The following is a 6,000-nucleotide window of genomic DNA, read 5'->3' on the forward strand; positions in this document are numbered from 1 at the left end:
GATTACATGGGAAGGTTCAAGTCAGGAAATCTTCGGCAGCCCCTACTCAGACGGAGAGAGCGAAGCCATAGGCCGCAGCATGGAGGATGGGCGGGGCAGTGGTGGGCACACCTGTCAGAAGAGGGTCTGGGATACTTGCTCAGAGGCTATTGGCTAGTCTCGGCTGGAGCTGAGCGGGCCCTGAACTCAGCCTGCTGGGAATCTGTTCCCCGGTTCCCAGCGCAGGGCCAGGCAGCAATGAGAGCGGGCCCAGAGGTTGGGTCCCCGAGTCAGGCTGCCCATCCAGCTCCAGCAGCCGCTCTGTGCAGCCGGGGCGTTCTTTCACCGTAAGTGCCTGGAATTCCGCGTTTAAACCGAGAGGACACAGCACTGCGCAGGGCTGCGGTGAGCCGAGGGAGGAGGGGGCAGCGGAGAGGCTGGCAAGCAGGGCCATGTCCATTTCCCATCGCGGCTGTCACCAGTCACCTGGCGTAGCCTGCCTGTGTGAAAGGGGCACCTTTTCCCATCCCTGCGAAGGCTCCCCCACGGCTCCCTCCGCGCCCCCTCCCCACCCCTGCAAAGGAGGGGAGGGCAGTTTAGTATTAAATGGCCTGGATGAAATGCATTCTGCCGGCAATTGCCTTCATTGCCCGCTGTAAAAATAACTCTATATTTAAATAAGCTGGGATAAGTCTTAAGTTTTATTAGTACTTAAATATTTTGGCATGTTTATTTCTCCTGGAACAATTATGGAGGTTTCATTGTTTTACTCACAAAAAAAGAGACTGAATCTTCTCTTCCAATAACCCCCCTGACAGATCGAATAGGGCGTTAACTGCAGCTCGTGTCCAGTTATTGCCTAGTCAGCTCGGGGTGCAGAAGCGGAACCGGAGGGAGGGACGGTCCTCAGAGCAGGGCCCGGGCGTGGCCCTGGATGTCTCCTGCTTGTCCCTCCCGCCTGCCCTCAGCCTTCTCCAATGCCACTGCCCAGGGAGGCCTGTCTCCGCTGGCTTCCCCTCGAGTCTGGCCAGTGAGCTGCTCTGGCAGGAGATCCCAGGGAGGGAAGAAGAGAAGTTGGGGTATTGGGCTTCTGGACTCTTCCCTGTGGGGTCACTGGAGGCTCCTGTCAGGCTACACAGTTGTCACCTCGCACCCTGCTATCTCCCCATTGCCATAGCTGCTCTGTGAACAGTCCCCTCTCAGTCCCTCCTCACGGCCCATCTGAGTGGGCCAGCTGTCTCCTGTGGGGACCCTGATGGACTCGGAGCCCTCTGCACACTTTGCCACGAAGGAAACCCCTGTGCACCTGGCATTTTTAAAAAATATATTTTTATTGATTTTTAGAGAAAGAGAAAGGGAGAGGGAGAGGGAGATAGAAACAAAGATGAGAGAGAAACATCAGCATTGACCCCTGCCTCCTGCACGCCTCCTACCAGGGAATCAAGCCCACAACCCAGGCATGTGCCCTGAGTGGGAAGCGAACTGATGACCTTTTGGTGCATGGGTTGACGCTCAACCATTGAGCTACACCGGCCGGGCAGCATCTGGCACTTTGGTTAATGCTCATAGCGACCCCATAGCGAACTCTTCACTAGGCAGGGCTGCCCTCTCTCGTTTTACTGATGAAGACGGTTTGATAGATGACAGGGAAGCTTCGAGGCTGCTCTCTCTCCACCTGGAAGAAGATCCCACTCTCACCTGCTATGCAAACCTGGCTCAGTGACATGGGGTAGACGAGGACTGGCCTCATCCCTGCTTCAGCTGTGTGACCGTGAGCTAGTTACGTGAACTCTTTGGGTCTCTGTTTCTCCTGTGTATCTTGGAGAGAACACCTGCTGGGCAAGGCTCAGAGCCAACATGACACCTTAGCTTTGCAGTAATGACAATGAAGGGTCACTGAGTGCGGACATGGGACTGGGGCGAGTCTAAGCACTCTCTGTAATGATCGGTGGAGGCAGCCACTGCTGTCATCAGCCCCATCTGACAGATGAGGAAATCAAAGCACAAGGAAGAAGTGGGCCCTTCCCCTCTTGCCAGTGCTGGCATTTGAGCACAGGCCACTGGACCCCAGAGCCCACCCTCAACCCTTGCAGACGAGGAGCTGTGAAGGGCCTGAGGGTGAGTTCAGGACCACACGGAAATCGGGAGCCAGGCCTCCAGACCCTATGGTTTGTTTCCAAAATACCACCACCTAAGGATCAGCACCTGAGTCCACTTCTCCTAGTGGCCGGCCTCGCCTTCCCTCCTCTTCCCTGTGAACGGACGGGCCACAGAGCCCATGGAGCACCTTGGAGTCTGGGCCTCCTACACACCAGCCCTGATGCAGGGGTTGGTCCTCTGCGGGCAGAGCTGGGGGCAGCAAGAGCATTTTCCTCATGAACAGCTGGGCTGCACATCCTGCAAGTCCAGTTTGTGGGGGACCCAGCCCCTCAGCCACCCGCTTTGAGGCGGGAGAAGGCCTGACAGAGCCCAGGAAAGAGAGGGCTGAAAGTGGGCTTGGAGGATGGCGTGCTGGTTAAGTTGTGTGTGTCCTAGACGCTCCGAGAGTCGATGCCCAACTCTGCCACGGCCTCGCTGTGTGGCTTTAGGTAATTTACTTCTCCCTCTGAGTCCGGTTTTCTCATCTGTAACATTGAATGTCCATAACAGCACAGGACTTATGGGAGGTGTGGTATCACAGTAACTAACTCGGGCACTGACCAATCAGAACCAAGGCCAGCCATAAACACGAGGGTGGCTCTCCTGGAGCCAATGAGTTAACTGACTTGAGTCAGAGAAAAAACGCTTGCAGCAGGTCACAGGGCACATGCGCCATAAACAAAAGCCATTGTTTTCATTGTAAATTTTACAGGCTCTTGTTTCCTCCAGGTTGTGACATTTTCAACGTTGCAATGCTTTGCAGCAGGCACATGGTGGAAATTTCATTACTGCCACTCTAGGTCCCGGGAAAATGCCAGCCACGAAGTGGAGAGATTTAATTCAATCCTTCGGACACCGGGTGAGCGGCCCCTCTGCACACGCACGGGGCAGGAGCAGAGGTGAATACAGCAGTCTGTGTCCTCAGGGAGACCCCGGATCAGGGAAAAGACACATGAACACGCCAGGGTGAGTAAAAAAGGAGGAAAGACACACTCGGCGCAGGGACGGGAAGCTGCCGAGCACTGGACTGCAATACAGGCTTCGAGCGCAATGCTTTCTCCATTTCCAAGCTGTGCGACGTGGGGCACATCAGCTAACCCACCCACTGACCCCACCACGCTGTTCCTTCCCTGCTAAATGGGCATCAGGATCTCTCCCAAGGGCTTGCTATGGGGACTAACTGAGCCCCTTCTCCCCCACCTTCCGAAGCAGCTGCACAGGGCTTGGCACCTTTCTCTCCTCTCCTCACCAGCTGGCCTGGGGCTCTGGAGGAGGGAAGCCGCCCTCCACTTGGGTGGTCTGGAAGGTTTCGTAGAGGACGTGGCGTGAAGCTGTGTTGAAGGGTGAGAGGGGCTTCGAGGGGTGGAAAGGGCAGAGGGAACAGCCCACAGGAAGGCAAAGGGATGGGAAGAAGGGCTTAGGAGCCCCAGAAAGAAACTGCAGGCCGCGGGAAGAGGAAGGCCTCTGAGTGGCCGAGGGGCCCTGGGGGAGCGGGCCGTGAGAGCCAGGGCTCCGGCTGATCGTTCTTGGACACCCGTCGTCATTTTCGGTGGGAAGAATTCTCATCTCAAGAATGTCGTCGGCTCTGACTGCAGACGCAAGCCCCCGCAGAAGCTGCACGGGGCGCCTGCCCATGAAGAAATGGGAAGGGAGCTCTAAGGGGGTGGGCCTGGGGGCAGAGGGGAAGTGGGTGGCTGACCGCAGGGTGGGACGTGGACTAGCGGGGCAGCCTCTGCCAGGCAGAGCATTTGGGCAGGGACTCGGGCTCTGGGGCCAAAGGTCCTCCCCTAGCCCAGGAGTAACTAGGAGGATAGGAGGGGGTGAGGGAGAAGGGAGACTTGAAGGAGGAGGCTTGGGGAGGGAGGGAGGAGGGAGGACCTCTTTGTTCCCAAGCAGATGGCACAGCGGGGGCCCCGGAGCTCTCCAGACCAGGTAACAGGAGTCTGGCCTTCGGCCCAGGCCGGCCAGGCGGGCTTCAGACAAGGCACTGCTGTCTGGGCCTTGGTTCCCACTCTTGACAATTTGGCTGTGCCCCCCTCCCTGCTCTCTGTCAGGCCCAGTTAGGGAGACTGGAAAGAGCTGCAGGGAAGCCTCCATTAGCAAAGGAACCCCCACCCCCACTGTCCAGCCACTGCAGATGGAGTTGGTGGGAGGGAAAGAAGAGGGATTACTCCTCATCTCCAGGTCGGAGAGCAGTTTCAGTCCAGAGCGACAGTGGGTCCTCCCTCGAACAAGCGGATTAAGTGTCAGAGAAAAAGTGGGTTCTGGAGGCCCCACAAGTCCTGTTCCCAGAGAAGAGCTTGTTCTCTCCCTTCCAGCCCCGTGCGCTCGCTTCCCGCCCAGCAGTGAGGAGAGCAGCCCGCACCAGCAGGTGCCCTCGGTGCTGTGATGACCCGAATCCTAGGGTGGAACCCAGGGAGACACTGCTCGTCCTCTCCCAGGCCACCCATTGTGCAGATGGCAAGACTGGGGTCCCCCAGAGCAGCAAAAGCACAGCCCGATGGGTTAGCGCTGGGACCCAGGCCTCCTCCCTCACAGATGCCTCCACTCTGGACGGATGATTTCTGACCCAGAGCTCAGAAGTGGACTTCAGGGCTGCCAGGTCTCTGTGCACTTTTCTGGAAAGAGCACCCGTAGCTTTCATGGGGTTTCCTGATAGTTTGTGTCTTCATCCCTCAAAATGTTTTCAGAAAAAAACTTAACAAGTCCGCATCCCTCAGCCCGGAGGCAGGGTGGTCACACACCCCCTTCACAGGCAGGAGGCAGCCCCTATTCCCAGTCTAGAGTCTGCTTTCTTCAGTGACGGCGGTGCCCTCCGTGTCTCCGACACGCTTTCCCGGGCCCTGCACGGGGCTGCTAACACATGCTCGCTCACATCTCCTCTCAGCTCATCCCACGCAGCGGCCGCTTCCTCGGAACCCCGGGAACTGGGGGTGGAGTTCCTGTAGGAATGCCATCGCCATATCTGTCTCCCTCACGATTTTGCCTGAAATTCTGAGAGCTTTGGGCTCATTCTCATTTTACAGAGGAGAAGGTGAGGCCCAGAAAGGGGAAGGACCATTCTCACATTCACACCTGTTCTAAAGGTAGAATGTTATTAGGAAAATGATGCGTGCCTGGGATTCAGCAGAGGTTCTTCCTCCAGGAGGTCTAACCCGAGGCTGAGCCTCTGGAGCGAGGGCCGCATGCTGCCGGGGCTGCTGGTCTGAGCGGCTCCTGTGGGCTGCGGGCTGGGGGCTCCCACCATCATGGGTGCAGCCCGCCCAGAGAACCGTGTGAGCCACATGCAGACAGGCTTGATAGGTCAGGACTCTACAGAGAACGCAAAAGAACCAATTTACTCACTGGCTCATTCATTCATTCAACCAATATTTACCAAGTTGTTATAATAAGTGTATGCAGAGACTAGGGGAAGCAGGATGACCAAGGTAGGCCCTGAAGTCCTGAGACTTGCCCTGTCATAGAATAACAGCACGATGGGCCTTCTGCCTCAGGAGGGGACTCCATGTGGTTCCTGACAGGGCTGGCAGCAGCACGAGTAATTCAGCAACCTGGAGATAATGGGCAGTGGGACCTGCTCTTAACTTCCAGTTTCTTCTCCTCACTCAGTTACTGGTGAAACCCATAGTCTGAATTAGCTACTGGAGCTCCCTCCCTTCCTTATCTTCTTCCCTCCTTCCCTCAGGCCCTAATATGCACCATATGCTGGGAGAGACGCTGGGGATGCAAAAGGAGCTTCTAGCAAGGAAGCCCACTGGAAACCGGATCATTATAATGCAATGTGACAGTGCTTTGGTGAGGAGCAAGCCTAGGGTATTATGGGAGCTCAGAAGAGGGGCCCCCAACTCACACAGGAACGTCTTGGTTGGCTTCTGCAGGGAA

Source organism: Cnephaeus nilssonii (genome assembly GCF_951640355.1).
Source record: "Cnephaeus nilssonii genome assembly, chromosome: 16".
In the NCBI taxonomy this organism is placed as follows: domain Eukaryota; kingdom Metazoa; phylum Chordata; class Mammalia; order Chiroptera; family Vespertilionidae; genus Cnephaeus; species Cnephaeus nilssonii.